This window comes from Manduca sexta, chromosome 6 (genome assembly GCF_014839805.1).
Source record: "Manduca sexta isolate Smith_Timp_Sample1 chromosome 6, JHU_Msex_v1.0, whole genome shotgun sequence".
Lineage (NCBI taxonomy): Eukaryota > Metazoa > Arthropoda > Insecta > Lepidoptera > Sphingidae > Manduca > Manduca sexta.
The window spans coordinates 10,339,871-10,366,289 of record NC_051120.1 but is presented as its reverse complement, the minus strand read 5'-3'; the positions used below and the strand labels follow the sequence as shown (position 1 = coordinate 10,366,289).

At 34.3% G+C, this 26,419-nt stretch overlaps 1 protein-coding gene across 2 annotated transcripts in view; it reads left to right on the top strand.

The window, feature by feature from the left end:
• Nucleotides 1-2,377: 2,377 nt before the first annotated feature.
• LOC115440501 (fibroblast growth factor 22) overlaps nt 2,378-26,419 on the top strand; it is a 251,754-nt gene continuing 227,712 nt past the window's right edge. The window contains exons 1-2 of one of the 2 annotated variants that reach the window (XM_030164841.2): nt 2,378-2,514; nt 3,204-3,532. The gene's annotated coding sequence lies outside the window, so the exon portion shown is untranslated. The remainder of the gene's footprint in view (nt 2,515-3,203; nt 3,533-26,419) is intronic. The other variant, XM_030164838.2, reaches the window with a different exon arrangement.

Below are 26,419 nucleotides of genomic sequence, written 5' to 3'. Positions count from 1 at the left end.
GGTACAATCATGCAATTTGCTCGTTTGAATTCACATCTGTTCTTAGACAATAGTAATGTAATACTTAATAATACAGCTTGACAAATTACGCAATAATGTTATCAAATTATATATTATTTATTTCCCCCTACCTGCCAGTCCGAGCTGGTTACTTCGATTTGTACCTTGTTTTAAATATAAATTTTATCCCTAAATTAAAATATCCATAGTTATATAAGTAATTTTAATTGTTGTTTCGAAATAATAATAATTATTCTTATTCATTGTTATGACGTATCATAAGTGCAACATTGTTCGCCTACGTGATAAATAAAGTATTGTATTTATTTATAATCCGCGTTAAAAATAAAATTGAACACCTAATTACATTCGAGAATTACTCTTAAGTTAAAATCGTGTTTTAGAGTTTCCATCAGAGACAGTTTTACCTATAACATTCTATAATATATACACACTATTATGAATGTATTTTTAAATTATAAATATGTTATATATTTAGTCAGATGCATATACTTTGTGTATCTCTGCTCCATCCTAAGGTCGACTTTTAGAAAATTCCTTTGGCATTACGTCCGCCTGTATACTTCTCTGTATATATTTATAATTAAATTTTACTTATTATAATCTAAAATCACTTTCGATTTTCCCTAAAATAAACCGACCTTCTGATCATGAAAATTAAGGCAGCCCACAATGACCCATGAGACAATATCTCAGATATATCTAAACTGTGACCGCAATCCTTATGCCGGCCTTTGATAAAACATCCGATATTAATATGCAACGAATGCAAGGATAGTATTCAGGAACCGTTCGAGATATTATGATAAAACAAAGCAAACTCGAACGAGGAATGTTGTTCCGATCCCATCTCTATACGGATAGAAAAAGTTATGCGATATTATGAATATTTTGATTATGTTTTGTGTTTAGATTTGAATAGCACGTCTATTTTTGAGGGTTTTACTTCAGTCATGTCATTTAGTTATAAATATTTTTCTATAACTAAATGACATGAGAAATACATGGACATATTAGAATCAAAACCGTTTTGAACTTTATTTATTGTCACACTCATGAACCTAGAAAATTAAGTTAGAATTATGTTGCTTATTACGCTTATAGTCTAGATTATAATTAACTGTTAAGAACATAGTTCTTACAACAAAGGAAAAAAAATCATAGAATAATAAAAAGTATTGTGTTATTGAGAAGTCATTGGTATAAAAATCATTGAATTTATTTTTTACTAATAATCTCAATTGACGGCATAATTAACATATTCGTTCAAAAATCATTCACATTTTTTTTTAAATATTTATTATTGAAGTTTTTAATGAAATACTTGCGTTGTCAATGTTTCTGGAGTTAAGTATATTTCAGACCATATACAAGTATAGTTTCCTTATTTGTAAGTATATAATAGAGTTTGATTACTTACGTCGTCGAAAATAATAAAAAAAATGTAGAATCTGCTTTTCGACAAAACTACAATTTCAAATTTCCTCTATATTTCTATATTATTAGGTAAGGGTAAAGCTAAAAAAATCTAATAAAATACCACATATTAGCATTGCTATCATGCCTTAAGATTATCTATGCTATTCTTAGTTTGGTCATAGTTTTGACATGCTCTATTAGTGGTAAAGTTTGTGGACTCGGCTGCGTAACTCAACGCGCATGGCGAAAACTCCGTCACAAGACTCATTCGCGTAAGTTGTATTTCTGGACTAATCAGTCATAGAGATTAGTAATTTTGTAAATTAGTATGTGATTTAGTCGGGCTAATCGTCATAATTTTTGTCCATTTTAGTTGTTACTTTTATAATAAATTCGAGCAATGAAAACTAATTTGATAGATAGAGTTGACTTCCTAGAGTCTTCCTCGAAAGGTATACGCGGGTTGTTCGGCCTGTTCGTTGTTGCTCGATATAAAGGGCACTACAGTCTAAAGTCGATCCAAATTCAACCTTTAAAATATGATTTATAACATCCATACACAATTTATCGACGTCCGTCGAACAAAACGGTGAAAGTCGTAAAATTATTATTTTGGATAATTACTTTTTTTATATTTCCAATTCAAGCGGAGTGCCTCCATCGTCGGATTTTACGTTTATTGGCGTAAAACAATAAAATCTCCAGTTGGCATATAAAGTTAACTGAGTTATAGAGGAAAAAATATTACACTGGTACGGTGTTGGTCATGAGTGATCCATTGATTCTGGGAAGCTGGTCTCCTGAACGTGCTGCCGCGAGCGAGTCACCGGAGCAGATATTTGGTGAGCGCACGTATACCAGTTTGGGGTGCTGACGGTACCGCTAGCACGTTAGGCCGAGCTTTTTTGAAGACGTAAAGTGTATCGGGCTCCTGAGTGGAGATAGCAGGCGGGCCGCGGTCGGCGGCGCGTCGCCTCAGTATCGCGTTAGTATCCGGCCGGGCCGCACACGGCATGCCGCTCCATCGCTCCGAGCGGTCGCGCAACCGAACACGCTCTCGATAACTCGCACTCGGTAATTGACCAACATGTGATCGGCGAACGCGAAATAACATGGAGTAATAACCTCAAAGTGTCCGCCGAAAACTTCCCGCCGCTTTCACTTTTGAGGTTAGGATTTTCCGGTTAACGTTTTCCCGAACGAGTTGGCGCGTTCGAAAACCTCAGTATCGTCGATTTGGCAGCCGCGCCGGCGTTTTGCAATTGCATAACAATGCAGCGAAGGCCGGGCGGCGTGGAAAAGTTGACTTATCAATGCGTGCCGGTGAAAAATTGAACGTGTGATGAGCACCTTCGCCGGTGCACGCGGCTGCTCCGGGACGGTTTCAGCGGGCGCGAGCGCGAGCGCCGACGGTCGCGTTACGAAACGCTCACGGCCAAAAACTTTCTGCAGAAAAAAGTTTTTTTTTTCGTTTCGTCAGACGACAGCTATCTGCTAATTGCTCGACAAAATCTCTTTTGGCACGAACGCGTAATGCGAGTGTGCGCTCAGTACTCGCGCGGTCGCGGACCGATTATTTGTGTAAACATTTTGCGGTCTTATGGCATTTTTATCGCGTCCTTTATTAATTTGGTGGTGCGTGCGCGGAGTGAGGCGATGTGATTCGGCGAGAGGCGCGTGTTACTCCATGAGATTTCGCGGCCGGGCCCAGTGTTAGTTGTTTAGTGGTTTATGTGATATATAATAATGTGCGTGATTTTCAGTTCACAGAGATACGCGTCGGTGGGAAATGTTACTGGTGTACATTACCTTCCCTGTGCGATGTCGATTTACACCAATAATACCAGTGTTCAGTTATACGAGTTAGAGTTACAATAACCGCAAGTGAACACGATCCAGTTGGAAACTGTAGGAAAGTGACACGGCCGTTGGGAAACTAGCGCGGTTTTGAAAAACAACGCTTTTGTGTGAACTGTACGGCGAGTGTCACTACTGACGGCTCAAAATATAACCGAAAGTGATATTACCTTTGACGGATACAAAAAGTGCTTCCGATCCGATCGCCGGCCGTACGCACTTACAATTTGTACAGGTGAGTTTGTCATGAATAATTTTATAACTACAGTTGATCGCGGTGAATATTAATTATCTAGCGCGAGTGTTAGAGCCGCCGAGATAACGCCTGATCTTAATACAAACGTTGTTAAACATAAAAAATTATCGACAGCCGCCGACGTACAAAGCGGCGTAACTCATAAAATGTAAATCACGTTATATTTTATAGCGTATGATCTCGTAAGTGCATCTCTCGTCAGATCCACCAGTCATTTAAATACCGTGGTCTGAGCAGTATTAGCGTGTAACAAGTTTTTGGATTACATACATTGCTAAGGGGGGCAGTGTGTTTTGTGAGCTGCTTGACCTACTTCGAGCTCAAAGGCTAGTCACCTTTCCGCCTAGAATAGTTTTTTTAAATTTTAAAGCGACAAGGAAAATATGAAGTCCTAATGAAATAGTAATTATGGAGACATACGAATTCTTAAATAGGACCACAAACTTACATTCATTACAAAACGGTGTCGTATAAAAGCAGTAAAAACATAACAAAACATTTCGGGGCCAATAATAAAATGTTATCTGAATCGAAATTTATTAAAAATTCAAAAATAGGTATAAGATATTTTGAATAATGGTCATTCTTCTTTAAATACTAATAAATTTATATTAAATTAGGTAGCGAAATAATATTATAGATACATTTTAAAATATTAGTATTGATATTAAATATATAGGTACCGGTTTTGTTATTAATTTTTCTCACAATGACCATTATGTCTATACAATATATATACCTAGGGTCATAGTGAAGTAATGCTTAAACGACCTTCTACGTGTCGCAATGTATTTCCACAAGACTAGCATTGTTAGATTTCATCTTTAAAATTAAAAATGAATATTACTCAAGCCTTTTTAATGTATTTTATTTAAATACTATAAAACTAGCAATTCATTAGCTTATTTCGATTTGCAGAGTTAGTTATGACATACCGATGGCAGTATTTTTAACGAAGAGGCTTTCTAATAAGATTTATGACTAGACAGCGGCTAACAGGCTTTGAGTTTCGAAAGTTTCAGTACAATCCATCCTGCAATTCTATATTCGGCTGTCGTTAGCCTAAATTAGTGTCCAAGACTCCCGTAGGGGACGCAGCCAACTCATCAGTTCGTCTCAGGCAATTTGTATCAAACGTTTTCTCAGGTCGACGCTCCACATGTTTGGGGGACGTGAGATTACATCTAACAACTGTAATAATAAAAACCCATTTATTTTAAGGAACAATTCATTTTTATATAACAGATGTACTAGCTGATTTATTTCTTAGAATCGTGATGGTAACAAATGCAGCGTCACGTTTTTTTCGCAAATATTTGTTACAGTTTTCGCCTTTCCCTAAGTGAGAAGCGGAAATATTTTAGATTAAAATAATATTGGTGGCGTAGTTGTATTGCGGGGTACACAGCTCTGAGGTTCTGGGTTCGAATCCTGGGCCGGGTAGTGATATTTGGGTTTTACTGTTTAGCTCAGTCTGGAGTTTAGAATTTATCCTCGACACCTATGACATCACGGGATGGATATACACAACGCAAAATTGATCCTTCGTTGCATCTCTGCTTACCCCTTCGGAAATAACGGTGTGATGTGTGTTTAATTAAACGTGCTGCTAGGGTGATATGTAGTGATTGGTTAGTTCCGGTTTTTCTAAATCATTAAGCCGTCTCATAAATATCACATTAATTTTTAAATTTTACCTGTTTGATTTAGTACATTAACCTATTGATTGGTAAAATGCGATGATTTGGAAGCAAACTCCAGTGCCATGCCATATTGGTTTTCTTTTATATGACAACAAATATGTTTATGACTGTTCCGTTATGTGTATATGAAAGCGAAAGTATTTCTCCTAACCAGTGGACAGCTGGAGTATTGCGTCTCAGTTAACCAGTCGATTTCGAATTATGCCGTTTTCTTGGACTATATTCTTTTATAGTCCAAGTTATATTATGTAATATATAAAAACGCCTCTAAAAAACCTATACACGATAGTGGAATTAAAACATTTTTTATTCATAATTTATTTTCGTCGTTAAATTTGATATGTTTTAATTTTTGATTATTGAATATTGATTAGCATTTAACGTATTGAAAACTGATGAAATATTTTTAAGTTTACACGTTTGATAGTCTAAATTAAGTTATTGATTTTTGTGGGTAAAATTATTGTGAAGGAATTAAATGGAGAAATTTGGTTAATAGTCGCTGTGACAAAATAGTTGTTTCAAATTAGTTTTTTTTTAGATTTCCAATAAGATGAGATCTTAATTTAACATAGAGCTTTTTCAAAATTAAATGCCAACAAATAAAAAACTTAAAATGTATTATTTTAAGTTTTTTAAAGGAAATAATCAAAAGACAACTTTAAAGTTTTTAAAGGTTAACTTCGGTTTTTTCACTCTGCACGTAAAAAGCAAAATGACATAGTATTAAGTATAAATAGACCATAAGTTCTAAGAGTTTTTATACAGCATAGTTTAATCTAATATGAGCAATACTATTTTATGATTTGATGACGAAATAATTTATGCATATGACCAAGTGCATATTGTTTATTCCTATAAATTTATATACCATAAATTTAATGAATATGCAAATAAAATACAAGTTATATTTTACGATCTCGAGGGACACATAAAAATATCAAGTATATTAACAAAGCTATGAATGCTGTTGTATAAATAATGCAAGAGGATTATGTAAGAAATATAAGAGTCGACATATTTTTTATATAATGTATGTATGTTGAAGTTTTCCGAAAGATATAGGTACTAATATGCATAAATGAGGTTTGCAAATCGCTCTAATGATTTTACATAAATTAAGAAAGGGAAGCCGATAAGAATTGGGTTATATAGACACTTCTCCACATACATACTATGGATAATATGAATATAACGAATAACTAACAATTGCAGTAAATCAAAAATTGTGTTCTAACTCGAAGTTCACAAAGTTCTATTTTAAATAACCAAATACATTATTATGATCACTATTTATTTAATAACAATGACTTGTGGTGTGTAATTGTTCATTTGAACGCTCCAAACTTTAAGTTAGGGTTAGTTTGTTTCAAACTTTTGATACTAGATGGCGGTAGCAGGTTTCGTAAACTTAAATGGTTACCATAGAATGAATGTAAGAGAACAGGGAACATATCAAGTTAACGTGTATTAGAATATGTACATAAATTGATACTAGAATATTATTATTTAAGTATATTAATTAATAAAAAGTCACGATGGAATAAAATCGGAAATTAGCAATTGAACCGAATTTTAAAGTAAGAAAACCTGCCGTAAGTTTTAAAACGTTAAGAAAAATATTTTCGCCAGTTTAATTTTATTTTCTATATATTATTATTGCTCTACACCGGCTGAGCCTCATTTAGCGCGAAACTACAGTTAAACTGGACTCAAATCCAGACACACAAACTACAGTTTATTTAGAATCTGTTGTAAAAGTAACTGCGATGTTTCACAAGTAAATAATATACTCGTATTTTATATTTGTCTCTATATTGTTGACGTATGTTTTTGTAATGCCACACACATATTTTTATGAATGCGCACAAACCTACTATACGTTTATACTGAATGGTAGTTTGATCGTTTGATAGTGACTTGTCAGGTTAGTAATAGAGGCATGCCTTTTTTATACAGGGTCATTTTGATACTGCGTTAATAAATGCAACCAATACTCGTCTTTACTTCTTCGAACATTGGGCCAAAAATCATTCGCGGATAACAAATATTTTCATCAAAAATCCCAGTTTTAATGTTCTGATTTTTATCATTTTGTGTGCATGAATTTCTGACTGTAAGTGTGATGTCGCTGCAAGGATTTTTTTATAGTAGTAGTGGCATTAAGGTGTGTGAATTTCAAATAACTTTTTATTGATATTTATTTTGTGTGAAACTTACACTTTTTATTTGATGTCAAAGTGAGGTTTTTTGTGCAATAAAATTTATCGACACAAATTAACTTTGCCTAAAAACTAAAAAGTCTATTGAATTAAATACGAATGATTTTTATATTTGATAAATTATGTAATTAGTTATTATATGATTGAATAAACATGTTTAGCTGTTTAAAAAAGCTAAAATGAAACGTATAAAAAATAAACACAGCAAGAATATAATAAAATTTGATTTAATTCTTCAGTGGCGTAGTTGTATTACGGTAGAAGTGCAGTGTTGAGGTCTCGGGTTCGATCCCCGATTCGGGCAGTGATATTATGTATTTCTACTCAATATCAACCTGAAGTATGGAAATTGGGTGCTCCAGTTGCGCGTCTGCTTACCCCTTCGGGGATAAAAGGCTTTAATGTGTGTAATCATTTTTAAACACAAGGAAATGTTAGAAGATGTTATCATTTTTTACAGGTTAATGAAAAAAAATCTAACTCTAAAAATAGGTTACAAAAAGACTGTTCACCTCTAGGTATCTAGCATTGCAAATTCCATGCGGCGGATGCTGCTTACAATCAGGTGGACCGCTTGCTTGCCTATTAAAGTAAAAAAAATGTCACTAACTTTTCTATAATGTCTATAGTCTACTCTATTCAAAACCGAGCACCTGACGTATATGCGTATTAATAAATTATTCATAGTCTACACCATTCCACATGTTCGATGCAAAATAAACCGAAGTTATGTAAACTTGGTCACTTTATTTTCAGCGTGTTATGAGACATGCATTCTCTGTTTGCAACAATGGCCTCGTAAGAAATTTTTTACACGCTAAAAATAGTGTTCGTGATTTCTAGGCGACAATTCAATATAATACCTGCCATTGGTAAGATTGCCAAATTAAAAAAATAGAATTGGTACATTTATGATCAACTTATTAATAGGTTTATAAATATAGGTTATAAATAACGGTGAGATTTACTTAAAAATAACATATTCACATTAAAATTACAACTAAAGATTTAAAAACATATCAGTTCCTGTAAAAAGTTTTGCGCCAACTTTCAAAAGGGTAGAAATATAATCTTTACCTGGCAATACCGGCTCACGCCTACTAGTATCTGGCACTGATTTGATTATGAGCCGATAAAACGATGAAAGTATACAATGGACGATAGCGGCGAGATATAAATTACTTATCTGTTGCCCCGTTTGTGTTATCTGTACCGAAAATGCGGCGGGAGTTTTCGTCCCACTTGAGAGTGATTGATTAGGATGTGTTGTACATCTTATGGTACAGTTACTTGGCGCATTTTGTTCTTTCTAATTGCAACCTTGAAGAGGTTTATGATTTTTACTAAGTTCATTTTCTAGTATTAACATCTGCAGACAATTTCTGCCAAGTTTCAAAATTAGTTCCATGATTCCTGTGGGATCTTTTGCTTAGAAGATGATGTAGGTTCTGAGCATGTTTAAATCACATAAATGAAATCTTAGGCGTTTGTGGAGACGAGTCTACAGAACAAACCAATATATTTATTATGAGGAGAAGAAGCATATGGTTTGTTGACGGACTTGATTCTGAATCTTGCCAGTCCCAGTTTAAACGTAAAATTAATTCTTTCTTCTACTTATCAATTTTATGTGTTGTACTATCAAACAAGAATTTGGTTAATCACAACAGGCTTAAACATCAAGGAATATAACACAAATAACTCCTATTAGATCAATGGGTTCAGTATCATCTTGCTTAAGGCTTAAAAATTACAAACCTGTTCCCACCAGTCCAAGCTGCAATTGATTAGATGTTTGTGGTGTGCTATTTAGCTCGGAGTCGTAAATTTTTAATTGTCTCAATAAGTTTTCCCCGCTATTTCTCGTAGATGACGATTCGTTTGTAATATCGTCTTTAAACATCTTTAACTTCGGATCCTGTAGCTATCTAGGTTAAGCTAATAGATAATCCAACGTCACAACTTTTACTGTCTTGAGTGAACGCCCGGCTTCCTTATAACTTTAGATAAATAAGGCCATTAATGTATCATTCCGTGATATGTCTCACGTACACCATTGTGATGCTATTTTTTGCTAACATTGAGTGTATTTTTTAGCGGTTAAAAATCTTGTTGCTACGCGATTAATAGCTTCGCAACCAAGCAAATGTAGACGCTAGTGGAATGACGTGACGTTTAGATAATGTTATCAATATGTCATTTTTTTTGCACTTTACTCTTTGCTTACGAATGGCTTAGACTGCTATGATAACAGAAGTTATGCCAGACGTATGCACTGCCCCATTGCTGAAGTATTTAGTCTGCTATACTGGCTTCATGGAAGTTAGAATATTTAGTACCTTCAAAATTTTTACGGAGATTTCTCATTAGGCTTCTGCACGATTACCTTCTTTTGAGCTAAATAAAGGCTTGAGGCTATAGATCTATCGGTCAAATCTGAATAAATGCCATTTGACCTTGTCAATCTAAGATGATAACAGTAATTGAGTGCGGGGATATTGTGCGTGGAAAATACCTCAATGAAATCACTTCATACGACTTGTGTGGATTATAAAAGTACTTAAAATATTTGGTACGTGATTACTACGTTCAGTAGTATTTTAGAAATAAATCAGTCTTTAAATACAAATTTCTATTGATATAACACCTTGTCGCTTCTTTAGTTTTATAGTAGCGTAGATACGAATTTGGAGGTTATGAATTTAGTTCCCATTGTCTCATATAATCATCATATATCACATAATCTCATGCCAGTTTTCATAACATGATTTAATCTGAATTGGATCCCCAGAAGAAGGAACATTAGGTAGGCAGTCGTAAAAAATAAACTATATCAATTCTCTAACTTGAGGAAAAAGATGTTTTGTTTTGATATCATAATGGAATAGGATGTTGGTTGAAGGAAGATGTGATGTAATATTATTACCAAGTATTCTATTACAATAAATATACTTAGTGATGAAGGATAATATATAAAACTTGTATTCTGGTGTGATATCACAACTTTGTTATGCATATAATATATTAATCAGATAAAGCAGTAAAAACACGATTCTGCAAATCATTTTAATAATATGATTTGTATTGCGGCACTAGAATAATACAAAAAAATGGTTGTAAAATCTTTAAACTATTGATAAATCGAAAAATAGTTATCCATGGTAACTAGTGATAGGTCTCTCATATGTGAGAGTCCGCCTGGGTAGGTACCACCGCAATGTCTATTTCTGCCGCCAAGCAGCAGTATGTTGTCACTCTTGTGTTCCGATTTAAAGGACATTGTAACCAGTGTATCTACTGGACATGATAAGACTTAACACCTCATGTCTCAGGATGGCGAGCGCGGTGGAATACCAAACAATACTTTGTAATTCAAGGTGTTGGATGGTGTTTCTATTGTTTATGGGCGGTCGTATTGCTTACCATCAGGCGAACGGCAAGCTCGTCTCGTCATTCAAAGCAATAACAAATAAAATCCGTAATGTATAAAGTATTGTGTTGATATGAAATTAAAGCCTAAGGTTAAGATCCGTTTAAAAATAATTGCACGAAATTCCAGAAAATAGGTTATAAATCAAAGGGCATTTAATAAACATATTATCTAGATCCAAAACGTTGTAAATGTAAATAAAATATTAATAACAGAGTCGTAAAAATAAATGCTTTACTTAATTAAAAACATATTTCTTGTGTGACACTACACTTAAGATTATCGGCGTTGTTTTTATACAAAGATACCACCTAAGAAGTTTATGCACGTATCCGCTATAATTAAAATTATATTGCAGCCGATGGATTTTTATTTTTAACACAAATCAAGTTTAAGGCATTGACCGATTGTCAATATTTCATTAACATTCGGAATGGTTGTGAATTTAAAATTGAGTCTGGGAACACTGCTTAATAGTGTCAGTATTTAACGGTTTTTTGAATAATCTCTTAATTAAATTAAAAAATATCAATTTAAAATGACTATTAATCATACATAGGTATTTAAATATGGCTTGTTTTGACTCAATTAATTTACAATAATACCTATTTTTGCTAAAAGAATACCCAAAATTTGCCTAATTTGACAATATTAAAAAGGAATTGGCGGGAAAATTCACGCAACAATAAACAGTGTCGGAATTCGGCGACCGATTACAAATGATCACAGAAGTTGATGCAATTTGAAGGTAACAAGTTTCAATCAACCCGTACAGGTGTTAAAAACTATAAATCTTACAATACTAATGAACAAGTGCAAAGGTTAGTAAACGCAGCTATTTGCATATAATTAACCTAATACCGCACTAGTGAAAAACTTTACAAACGTTTGAATTCTTATCTGGTCGTTATGGAGGCTTTAAACAACCTGCACGTGAGAATTGTCGTCGGCTAATGTATTTGGGAATTTAACAATATTATGAAATCAATATTCGTTAACCGAAACGTCAATTAACCTACTGAGGGAGTTAAAATGGCGCCCGCGTCACGAGTTATCGTATAGGTTAAGTTTTATAGGTGAAGTTTAGGTTTGAAAGGTATTAAGCAATTTTTGGTTAGTTTCAAATATATGTTAAGGAAATTTAATTCCATCTCGGATTTGATGTGGGTGGTCCTGAGTGCAATAATGATGAAATACCTTTCCCTATTACGAGTATGTTTATGATTATCAGATAGTCTATTTTGCTATTAATAATATAATAATAATATCAGCCATGATTATATACTATCCCATTGTTGGGCACGGGCCTCCTCTACTACTGAGAGGGATTAGGCCTTAGTCCACCACGCTGGCCTAGTACGGATTAGTAGACTTCACACACCCTTAAAACTCCTGTAGAGAACTTCTCAGGTGTGCAGGTCTCCTCACGATATTTTCCTTCACCGTTAAAGCAAGTGATCATTCACAAAGAATACACACATAATTTTTAGAAAAGTCAGAGGTGTGTGCCCTTGGGATATGAACCTGCGGATATTCGTCTCGGCAGTCCATTACATACCCAACTAGGCTATCGCTGCTCGTTTGCTATTATTGTGACATAATCGGAGTACTCGTAAGGTCAAGGTCAGAGGTCATTTGACCCATTTGAATATGTTTAGTGTGCAAAATACTGCTGCGTGACCTTTGTTATCTCTTTCCGGTTCTAAGTTACCACGCGGTCCATCTGACTCGAAGTACTACATATCCACTAAAGCATTGTTATCATTAAAGATATAATTTAAAATTGTGATAACGGTATTGTTTATTTAACTAACAGTTTCATAGAGATAAAGCGCCATGAAATATGTTTTATGAGTTAGAAAATTGTTATAATATTTCTTTCTGTTGTTATTCAAAGAAATAATGTAGGCTCATGGCTAAGGTAAAATACCTTGGTAATAACAGTTATTGTGTTATAAAATACAGAATCTTATTGGGTAAATGATGTAGAATCAACACCATTGAAATAATTGAATGACCTACACAAAATACATGTGGAATGTTTTAGTTCAATAATTGGAACTACAACAGCGGCTCGTACTAAACAAGTACAGCACAATGATTTCTTATGTTTATTAAACATTGCAATAAAATTATTTTGCGGATTTTATGGCTGTTTTAATATCATAATTTTATCCCAAAGTTTCGAAGACTGCAGCTTGCGTGGTCACGGGCCTGATCTTAAAACCGAAATTATAATATAAAAACCTCGATAAATACTCGAAAAATTGTTCTATTTCAAGGTACACCATATCTTGTAACATTACAAAAATGAATGGTTATTGTTCTCTAGATCTATAACTTGGCTCTAGAAATCACAGTTTAAAAGTAAACTCACAGTTACTGGACTAAACAACTTTCGGATTTTATCACAAGTCTCTAAAAGGGTACTGTTTGCAATTAATTTGATTTCAATTTGAGCATTTATTACTATCGGCTTACCGTTGGTGCAAGTTCAACCACAAGGTAATGCGAATTGGCGAATTTAAATAAATGCTAATGTACATGACTCGAATTTGTTAAAGCATTCGTTTAAAATTATCTGCAATAGTCGAGTCGTTTAAATATCTGAAATTTCGTATTCTAAATAAGGTTCGTATTCAGATTTAATTACTTTTTCCCGTCAATTTATACATATCTTTGAGAGTCAAATTTTAATCTTAAAATCAAGTTACTGGTTATCCAAAATCTGTTTCAGATATCTCCAATAGTGATATGATACGTGCTCGTAAAATATGTGCTTTTTCAATTTGTTAGCGTATCCGTTATAACCACACCTTTTCTAGCATTAATTTTTTACAACTCGTCAGCAAAAGCGAAAACACGTAAAGATGACCTCGAAATATTTGTAAATTTTTACGAGGATTATAAGTATTGAGAAATAGCTATGATATCATTCACTCGTGAGTATTTTGACGTGATTGAGTCGATTGAATACAATAATCATAAGCTACATGGGTATTCGATGACTTTCTCTGTCTGTTGTTGGCGTTAAAATACATACTTCTCCTATTCTTAGTTCCTCAATGATTACATTTTTATCACTAATATAAGAAGTGATATTTCTTGGCAGGAAGAAATTGATATGAATGTGTGAATTGGGACCTAACAATTTCTTGGAAGCTATATGCAGCTTATAATTTAATATAAATTCTCTTTGCATGTGACAACATAATTGATACAATGTCCGCATGACATCACTATCAAGCCACGAAGGGGATTAGCTAAATAGCTGGACACAATACAATAAATTCTGAATGGACTCACTTTAATAGCTTCTTGGGATAGGATACTCTAAGGCTATTCGAAAAGTAAAATAGAAATTTATGTTTAGAAGCACGACGATTTAAGAAATAACAATTAGGAAAGGAAACAAGAAGGCTTCTAGAAATATTTCTTGTTATTCGAAATCTAGTAACAATTTTGCGATAAACCAGCACTATTCTGTGATGTAATACATATCCTAGTTAATCTGGCCAAGTCTTGCTAAAGACAAAACCGTCTCCAGCATAGCTAACATCATCATACTATTATTCTGATTTTTATATGAATAAATTCAAGGCCGGCTCAAAATATTACAAACTATGAATATTGATTTGAAATATTACTGGAAGCAAACACGATGTACATAATATATTGCTACGATTTGTCTGAAGTGCGAGTTTCACGCAAAAATAGCATTGAACGGTTACACAGTTTATTATTTTGGTCGCTAACCCAAATGTCATCGGTTCATGATGTATTAACATGTTGATTGGATTCCATATCATTTGCTTTACACACTTCGTGTCTGATTTATGAAGCACTTTGTTTTATTTTTTATATCTACCGGTTTCTTCCATCTGCCTATCCAAATTATAAAAAAGAATATATTTCGGCGCGAATAAATGAATGAATAAATGCGTTCAACATTGGCATACATATTTCTGAATCTATATTATTACGTAACTCTTGTTATATTTATTTCAGTACATAATTACGATATACAATAGATCCCACAACAAAAATCAAATCAAAAATTAAAACTTCACGATAACATTATTTTTCTCGATACTCGAGCCCAATCTGGAACATTCATTCCAGAACCAACCATTCCTCAAAGGTCTATGAATGAGGTGTTTAAAATCTTACTTTAATGAGATACATACAATAGATTAGTGGCACGAAGCCAGGAGTAATGGTCATTATGACTGACGTAAGGATATAGCATTTCTGCGTAAAACTACGTCAAATTACACAAAAACTTCATCAAACTGTTTCATACAAGATACTTATGACGTAATTACACTAGTCATTGAAGAGTCAGTTGGTGATTTTAAAGTTTAAGCTTCAGTCTTTATTAATAATATCTGTTAAATAAAATGCTAATTGATATGCAATTTTGAAGATTCCTTTCGATGAAGTATATGAAAGTAAAGCAAACGAATAACGTTTGAAGATTCTTTTCGATGTATATGAAAGTAAACGAATGACTGAATTGGTGGTATATAATCTTCAGCAACCTTGAACACTAGCAGTATACGAAGAATCGTAAGTGAATTACTGTTTTTTATATACAGAAACTAGACTGGACTGGATTGTACGGGCTTCTTTTCGGTGTTGGACCACGGTTTAGACCGAAGCTGGTGAAATATTCTGTATGCTGATTACGTTTGTCGAAGAAACTGTCTAGTACATTTAAAGCATATAAAATCTAATAACAGTATAAGTTAATAGATTCCGAGAACCACATGGTGGCCGAATCAGAATATTGCATAAAGAAAATATTCGAATGCGTTTCGGAAACGAGCGTGTGCAATGTTAATGACTCCCTTGAACTCGGAAGAGATTTCATCTATTTATAGTGAGTTGTTGAAAGACACATCGGTGGTCTGTTTCGCTTTTTTGCATGGGTTTAATGGAAACATCCTTTTTTGTTTGAACTTTATGTCTTTTTTATATTCTGTACGTAGATAGAGATTAGGTTGATGTTTTTATTTGATTCTATAGTTTGCCCGTTGACATCTCGAAGAAACAAAAAATGGAATCCGTAAAATAGATTCAATGGTCGATAAATTTGCATCGTTACTTTTATATTTGTTTTAACAGTACAAAATAGGGATCATAATGAGCCAGCCAAAAGGCAAAAAGTAAAAATGTATCCGAATAACATTAACGTATCAACAAAATTAACAGTGGAATAATTAAATCAAAAACAACGTCTTCGCAATTCGAACGACATTTTAACCGCTCGAAAGCAGTAGAATGCGTCAAAAACTGGCCTACAGATAACATAGGAAAGTCACTCCAAGCCATAAATTTTTAACTGGACAATTTGAATAATTTGAGGGAATTTTCCTATCCACGTGGCCGCTGAAAATGGACCACCATTGGTTCAAGTTAATGGCTGTATCCAGATAAGTCAATGTTCCGTTGCACGGACCGCATTTTTGCATTTATAAACAAGCGATCTCTTGAAATGCTGTGTTTCTCACATTTTAATGGTGTTTTTATGCTTACAAATGGTTTGGGTTTTGGGAGTACATTAGATTGATGTAAATAGAGACCGAGTTGGGGATTGAAACAAATTTGAAATACAAAATACATTTTAAATTTGGTGAACATGCTTAGAATATCTTCATAGTATATGTACGTGACAAATATTACTCGAAAAAAAATTATACAGTTCCATTATAATTATCATAGAAGCTGAATTGTTACAACAGTTCGAAAGATATTGTGATATATATAAAATAATCGTACTTATAGTCTTGAAGCAAATTATTAATCTGCATATTTAGACCACCATCTCCAAAAAATATAACAACAGAGCAACGACGATTGTTGTTAGTTGAGAGAGGGCTAATTTTAAATGATTTTATATTTGCTACCATCTCAACTACAAATTCTTTCTGTTTCCCGTAAACTAGTACTATAAGCAAGCCTAATATAATCTTTTGGTAACATGGCTAAACCACGTAGCTCTATATTTTAAATTAAAAATGTAAAACAGTCCATCAGAACCAAAAATAAAACGGCAATTGTCCCGATTGACGTATATACATTTGCTTCATTTATTCTTTGTCCATCGTTACATTAAAGTCATGGACTCGATGCATCATATCGCGTAAGTTTGCGTCGATTCCGGTCGTTGATAAGAATAAACTTGAATAATTTGGGAGGTACCGCCGCGCGGCCCGGGGCGCTGTTACCGAACTCGAATATATTATTGTATTAAAATAATGAGGTATTATGCTCTTGTGTGTTTTCGGACGTACTTAGGTATTTTTGATGATTTATTGACGTATTTATGGCGTATTTTTTGTAGTGTAGTATTTTAATATTAAGTAAGGGAATTGCTTTTTATTTTGATTCGAAGTATATCTCATTAAGATCGGAGTGATTTTGAAACGACTCTAAATGAGAACTAAAAGATCAAGCCCTGTCTTCACGGGCTATAACAATATGTTTGCACACTTTACAATCATCATCACCATCAAATTTCCTTAAGTCATCATCGTTCGACAAGTAATCACCATTTACCTCGACTCAATCACCAGCGATTCCTGTGATATCGCGTGAATCCAAATCGTAATTTACGCAATAATGAAATCAAAAATGTCATGCGTCGGCAATGAGGACTCATTTTGGGGGTCAATCCTTAAGAAATTAAGAACCGGAATTGCGTTCGCGGGCTGTCTAACTGGTCCGCGGTCGAGAAATTTCAGCTTTTTCTCATTCATTCTTTATCAACTTGCTTGTTACTGTAATTTTGTTGTTGGTATTTTAACATATTTTAATGATTGGACTCCGGAATAAGTGGCCCCGTTCATTCATTATAATTTCGGTGAAATTAGTCTATGCTGTTGACCTTTAGTTTAATTAACTCTACAACGTAAGGTACTGCGTGTACTTTAATTGTTCTGTATGATGAGACGTGCTTGCCGTTCGCCTGATGGTAAACGACACGACCACCGATAAGCAGGAGAAATACCATCCAACACCCTGAACCACAAAGCATTGTTTGGTATTCTACTGCACTGTCCATCCTGAGATATAAGATAGTAAGTCTTATTATGTCTAGTAGTTCACTAACTACAATGCCCTACAAACCGGAACACAACAGTGACTCTCACCTATGAGACCCTCCAGTACTTCTATCATCTTTTCTAATACCACATTAGCACTTACTTATGATATCAAAAAATATGATATAAAAAGCGACGATAGCCTAGTTAGGTGTGGAACGGACTGCCGAGACGAATGTCCGCAGGTTCAAATCCCAAGGGCACACACCTCTGACTTTTCTAAAAAATTATGTGTGTATTCTTTGTGAATTTATCGTTCGCTTTAACATCGTGAGGAAACCTGCACATCTGAGAAGTTCTCTATAGGAATTTCGAAGGGGTGTGAAGTCTATCAATCCGCACTAGGCCAGCGCGGTGGACTAAGGCCTAATCCCTCTCAGTAGTAGAGGAGGCCCGTGCTCAGCAGTGGGCAAGTATATAATACAGGGCTGATATTATTATTATATTATTTTTATTATGATATCAAGATCCATCCTTATAGTACTAATCAATATCAGATCAGCTACAACTGTTTTCCTCAAACCATCAGCCACAATAGCTGTGTACGAGTTAAAAAAGCTTAAAAAACACACGTAAGTTTCTGTGCCAGTAGACGTAGCTATACACGCTTCACGGGCAGCATGGCTAGTATTTATAACCTGTGTGTAAATAGAACGGTTGATTGCCTCACTAATCACTATCGCTTTCCATCTGACGTATAGATTGAATTGTTAGACCAACTAATGGATAATGTCAATTTTCATACAAGTGACAGGTGAGGAAACTATGATTTGTATAGATATTTATGCTGTCAGCTCTCATAGAAATGTTGATGGTTATTAAGTAATGAAGATTGTTATATTTTAGTTAGTAGATAAGAATCTAACTGGATCTTATTGATTTCGATATGAATAGCTTTTGATTGATATATGCAGTGTAATTCCGAAAGTGTTTATTTATTTATTTGATGAGTGTTTTGTATGATCCGAGTCTTATGCTAAAACAATTTAGATATCAAAAATATTATTTACAAGGTATTCAAATATCTTGGCTATTCCTCATATTGAAACCACCGATTACATACGTAATTTTATTATTTTTGTTGTTTTAATCTTGGTTTTGATTTCGGTGTTTTTATATTTAGCAGATATGACAACCCCACCGTAACTTGTACGTAACAATTTAAATACATTCAATTAAATAGTATAGTCTTAATTGATAGGTAATAATAAATAAGTGGAATCATAGCTAAACTGTTAATAAATTGTAAAATTTTCTAAAATATGTAATTTTAAATTTAATAAACTACGAATTAAAATTTTAAGTTAGAAAATACCTATTCCATCTTAGTTTTAAATATTTCAACAACTATAACATCTAACAAGGGAAAGGACACTAAGTATTTACAAAGACATCTGAGTACTTGTTCAGTTTGTAATTGTTACACAATTGTCGGTTTGTTTCAAACTGTTAGCCATCTTAGGGACCCATATCGGTTTATGTAACTCCCTAATGATACAGATCGGTATCTAGAATCTGAAATGTTATTTATTGGCCTAGTATACCACGGATTTTTACTGATTTACCAAAGTAACTGATCTGGACTTGATAGCTAATGTTTTCCGAATATAATGTTTGCTAACAGTGGAGAAAGGTAAGATTTTCCGAAAGAGAACCCGACATAATATATAGGTACTAATTTGCATTAATGCAGTCGGCAAATAGTTTCGATACTAATTTGATGCTACAAAAATTCTACACAAAGGGAAGCAAACAGGAATGCGGTTATATGGACCTTTCACCACTGTCTACTCTGCTTGGGTTATTAGATATCACCAGCTGATCCAGGATGAATGTTTGGGTGTCCACCACATTCACTATCTAATAAAATATAGCATGGTAACCTCACTCTATTCTTGGATTGGACTTCAAATGGCTTTAAACACATAAAATGACGTATCTTTACTCCTCACGGTAATCCAAAACAACGCTACACGTGTTAAAGGTCTTAAAACAGATGATGCGCATACATTTGATACGAGAAACTCAACTAAGATTTCAATCATAGCCGCAATTTAACTGGCCAACATTCATGCGGATAAAATCACGGCTTCCGCATTTCTGCACATTTATGCGTCGTCGTCATCTCTCCAATACGCACATCCTGCACTTGAACTACTGACATGCGTATACACTTTGTTATGGTACCATGTAACCAGTATCAAAATAATAGTCACTTTAACCTTTAAAAAAACATATGGTAATGGTATATAAAATACAGTTTCCGCCCGAAGAGCGACCACCGTATACAAGATCTTAGAACCCACCATAATGGCTCTGGTGTGTCGCGTTTTGGGATCAGCCTGTGTATACCCGGTTCCAGCAGGGGGGACTGTCAAGGGGTAATCATCTCTCGTCAGTCGACATTCTATAGGACCCCACTCCACATACCATCATGTGCGGTGAAGTCACTTTAGTGTGCACGTCTAAATAAAAAAGCGAAAGAGTTGAATTCTAGTTTTCAATTAAGTCGGTCTAGACTTCTTCTACTGCTAAGCAACATTGTACAAGCACTGATGGTCATATAGCCACGAAAGTAATCTGGTTATAAAACTTAATATCTGATGTTTTAGATGTAAAGGAAATTCAATGTCATGATTGGTAATTTAAACTTCAGGATATTACTCTGTGAAGATGTCCAATCCCTTCTCGTTTGGAAAGGTGGAGATGGGATTTACATGTCATAATTTTCTATCATCTGTATATGAAGTGTTTCAAAACAATCATTTATTGAAATCCGTGTATACATTCTAAGTATTCCGAACGCTTATTAGTATGAGGACATTATCGGCTAATTAGAACGCCCATTTAACATCCAGTCGAATTATTTACGATGCCTTTGGCGCCAATAATTGCCCACTAATTTGTTTAGACTCGTCACAAAAGTTCTTAGTAAATGGTCCTTTAGGATTATAGATATACAAGATAATTTGCTGATAATATTTATTTGTATGTTATTATTGATTTAGATTATGTAATGGACGAAAAGTATTATTAAGTGACTGTAATCATATTTTGAGAAATAGATTTCCTTACCTCAAATAATTTGAGAAACTAAGGGGCAATAATGTCAGTCCTTTAATTAGTGGGATAATTTAAACCGAATGTCATGCTAATATCAAAGAATTTGCCAAACTAAATCAAACCGTAATTGCATAATGGACGCAGGCTTCCGTCATACATCTAAAATACGAAACGCCGCCACAGTATCAGATCGTAAGCGCGTAATGAACAACTATCTTGAACATAAATCGGAATGCATTTTAAAACACTGCAAAATGTTGAATGCCTTCACAATTAAATGGCGAAATAAGCTTGTATATTGTAAACAATGCTCGTAACATTGCTTTATAAAACACCGCAGAGCGTAGACTGTGAAGATCCTTTGCCAAAAAATCTACCTATCCTTGAGAACATTATTAAGAATACGTATAGATGATAATAAAAATAATATCCTGTAACGCCTACTATGTTTTAAAACCACAAATAGCTCTTGCTTACTATTAGACGTTAGGAAAAGGTCAATGCTGATACTTCTTTTTCCACCAGCCTCACATTTTAACATACTCACTATTTCGAGCCTGTTCCAGAAAGTTTTTAGCTTATTTTTTAATGGCGGTCGCTTACCTGATTATGAGGGCACAGTTCAGGACAAATCGGTTAGTAAAGGCTACATAAAATATTGCCTCATCTGGAATTCAGAACCAGGACGTCTAGGAGTACTGTCCATCAGTGGCAAAGGGTCCATATAACTATATTCCTGTTGGCTTTCCTTTATATAGAATCTAATTATCATTAGAACGATTTGCCGACCGCATTCATGCATTAGTACCTATATATTGTGTCGAGTTCCTTTTCGAAAAAATTTACCTTTCTCCACTACAGTCTATAAATTTTTGCTAAAATTGTCAAGCGTATAGCAATACCAGCTTAATATATTTGCCATATACAGTCTAAATCTCCTTTTTGTATTATTTGTAAGAAAAATTATCATCTTTTCTTGTGTGTGTTAACACTTCTACACGTGAGCGTCGGCGCTGCGTGGATGTCTCGTTTAGGTAGAGGCAAAGGAAATCGGTATACAGTTAATCCGATTTACGAAATAAATATAAAAGTTAAGGAATGTGTGAAATCCAAGTTGGTCGAAGTATCGCACCGTTCTTACATCATTTGCGATTTAGCAACTTATTATTTATGTCGATGATGTGATGATGATTCTTAGAAATTATAGTATACTATTTTTGTCAACAGACTTTAATTGAAAAATACATATTGCAATCTGACTTATTGCTTTAGTAAAACCGCACTTATGTTGTTAGGGTAAAGATTTCGCACTCATTTAAAAGGTAAGCGTCAAAATACTATAACAAGAAATGAATTAGAGCGTAACGTATTTCTGATTTATTACACCCTTAGAACTGAATTCTCAATAAAATGAAAGAATTTTCTACCGAACAGCGATTATTTAGATCATGACCCGGCCCCATACGGTTCTTCGGGTGCGGACCCACTCGTCCCCTAAAACTCGTACCCTAGAATAAAAGTTGTAAATTCGTCACCTATTCAAGTGCCCATTGGTCCCCTGATAGGAGACCAGTTAATATTAATTTATTTATAAGGTACCCATTCGTCCCCGTCGTCGTTATCAAAATCACACGAAGAAACATGATAAGCAAGTACAGGCATGCACGATTGTGTAGAAGGCATAACCGTCTGTGAGTGGTCACCGTCGCCTGTAATCCTAAGTGATCGTTTTATTTAATGATTTATCATGTTTACGCGGCGATAGCCTAGTTGGGTGTGGAACGGACTGCAAAGATGAATGTCCGCAGGTATAAATCCCAAGGCACACACCTCTAACTTTTCTAAAAAATCATGTGTGTATTCTTTGTGAATTTATCGTTCGCTTTAACGGTAAAGGAAAACATCGTGAGGAAACCTGCACATCTAAGAAGTTCTCTATAGGAATTTCGATGGTGTGTGAAGTCTACCAATCCGCACTAGGCCAGCGTGGTGGACTAAGGCCTAATCCCTCTCAGTAGTAGAGGGAGGCCCGTGCTCAGCAGTGGGCTGATATATAATACAGGGCTGATATTATTATTATTATATTACGCGAATGTTAGGTGCAGGCCACACAGAAAAGACGTGGGACGCAGACATGGCACGGATGGGGCGCCGTCGTAATTTTTAAAACATATAGAAAACACGAGGCACGTTCGTGACGCTGGGCGTCGCAAGAGACGACGGTTTTCAGCTGTCTGATTTGACACGATAACATGTCTTTTTGCGAAGATGAAGATGTGTTAGCACTGGTGTATCTCGCTAATATACAGAGGGTTATTGTATTACTCTAGTCTGTTATAATTATAGAGAACTGGATGATTTTCAATTAATCTAAAAAAATTAACGTTGAATACATAATCGTCCCGCATTTTCACTTAATATACAATGATCTTCGTTCTCAAAACACCTCGCAACTACTCAAGGACGCAGGTAGCTTTGTGTAACAGCGCCCCACCCCGCTATATGAGAATAATTATTACGATTACATTAAAAACATAGTGTCTTAGTATAAAATAGTAGGATAACGTAGTTTTCCCATAAAGATTTTTTGTGTTTATGAAAGTGTAGTTTACAGGACGCAATCTTTTAGGCACTAAAACGTAGAATGGCCTCTTAAGATATTGTAATTTTGAAAGGGAAGTAATAGAATTTAATAATAATACTGATTTCCATACTGTCATTGTCTGTGATTTGTAATAAATGTGATACTTATACATAGTCCATTGAAATGTTACATTTTTTAGGCCTTACCTTGCGTTTTTTAGAGGACGCAATTTTATTTTTTGCAGTGTAGGGGGGGTCAGTCTAAAGCTAAAACCAAGTTTGTGGGGTCGCCACCCTTGTCCCACGGCCGCCATCTTGAAAATAGGGGTTGAAATGGTTTTTACGATGTATCTCTTAAACTATTTATCTGACAAAAAAAATTATAAACATTTTTGTTGCAAATTAAATTCTCTACAACTTTGGTCTAGAAACTTTTGTCGTAGAACTATAAATAAAAAAGTTATAAGCGAAAATGTTAAGAAATTCAATGTTAAGCAATGTGCATTGCAACGTCATCAGAACGTGTGTTTATAAGGTTCATAATACTTTTTGTACTCTCATTAATACCCAAATACCCAAGGGACCATTAGGGAACAAAAGAACATCTGCCTGCTATTATTATTATTATTTCTAACCTCTGTTGTTGTAAGAATAGCTGATAATATTGTGTTGAAGTTGTAGTAAGTAAGTTGACTGACCCCCCTACACTTAAAAAAAAATAAAATTGCGTCCTCTAAAAAACGCAACCCCAAATGTAACTTTTCAATGGACTAACAGGGTAATTTTGACATCGTGTTACTAAATGAAATCACCGATTCGTGGTGACCTCTACTAACACCGTGCAAAAAATATTCATGAGTAATGAATATTTTCGCCAAAAATCCCAATTTAAGATTTATGGTTTTTTGATCACGCTGTCTCTTAGCGCGCTTAACTTAAGTGAATGAACTACGTCACAGCTGATCATATTATTAGCGAACCTATAGGGTTAAGAAGGTCAGCTCACAAATGAACTTTCAATACGTTCACCGACATGGTTGCAGCAGTTTATTGAGTCGTGGAATTTGAAATAAGATATGCAAATTACTACAAAAACAGTCCCTACCCCACTAAAAATACGTGATAATAAAACGACATCCAATAAATAAATACCGTCATGCAAGTGTATGAAAAGGAATCAAGTATTTTGCATGTGCTGTTGCCTTTAAAGAAAAGTATTGATTATTTAGTCAATTATAAACGTTATTTTGGTTTTTAAATTAGTTTTCTTACCAAAAAAGTTACCTACATAATTACTAAAGTTACAAGATTTAAATCTATTGGAATCTTTTTTTTAGAATCTACATTATATTCCAATATTTATTTTAATTCCAACATTAATATTTCGGTTTGTCATAATGTCTAAAAGACTACGTAGACCGAGAGTAGACGTATGTCATATTATGCTTTCTGTACCATTTCTTTGTTAGATAGGTACACTATGGCAATGCGTCTGAGTCTTTGGCCGAGTCGGAATAGCGTGCGAAAGCGACATGATGATAACACTTTTCATTACAATAGTCGTACTCTTTCTCACCTAAACACTCAGTGTTGTCAGTATAAACATTTTACCAATAAGGTTACAAAATGACTCTGTACAAATTTAATGCATTTTATTTATGCCTTTAGCACGCGATTGTACCGCCGTCATAGAGCTCAAAAAAACAAAATACTCTATAGGAGGGGACCAGTAGGCACTAAAAAATATTACAGGGGACGAGTGGGCACAGGGTACGAATTTCAGGGGACCAGTGGGTGCGAAGCCGGTTCTTCCGCGCAATCCCTCTTGAACTTCAATCCATAAATAGCTGAATGTTAAGGTCGTGATCGATTCTTTAATACAAATATCGATTGCTATCAGAAACTACGTACAAATCGATTTAAAGGTTTCAAGAATTTATTAAAAATAACAAAAGAAGTAGTAATTACTTATAAATAATTATACTCTTGCTTAGATGTGTTGGTTTCAGAACTCTTTTGTAATTTATGTCCTACATTCTACTTGGCTTTAGGAATACGTTGTTTTCATTGAAAATGCAGCCCAAAATTTCCTTTGTCCTAGACATGAAAGAAACGTCTCGCTTAGAAAAAAGTAGTTCATTCAAATTCTAAACATATGTAAAATGCTGTCTAAATTTAGATTTTTGGAATTAACAACTAGTTTTGAACGTTAATTTTGATTACATTAGATGTAAAGTTGATCTATGAAGCACCATATTTTGGAAAAAAAAATTCAGACGTTAAACTTAGTAAGAATCAAATGAATGATAAATAATCTGCTTAGTCCCCGATTGATGGTAAAAGTAAATGTGGTCACCAGGAGGTTAACTTGGAGACTGACGGACATACAAACTGACAGACAATTTATCCATATTTATATTTACTTTCATCCGTTAGGCATGACAGACGTCTTGTCAAGCTTAGGTCGTTTGAATGCTCATATAGGAATACTGTTTGCGTGTGTTATGCGGGAAATGTATAAAAAAGGGATATGTGACGATATATATATTTTTAAATATTTATTTTAGGAGTTTTGGTCGTAATTTGATGATATTATAGTGATATGGAAAGGCAAAACAAAACATTATTTGAATCGCCAATATATGCCAGAAATTGGGCAAACCAATAAAGGTAACTTGATGTTAAGGTATCGTAGTTTACCATAAACATCAAAAATACTAAAGAGAAATACTCGTAGAGACTATTATGTTTAATCACAA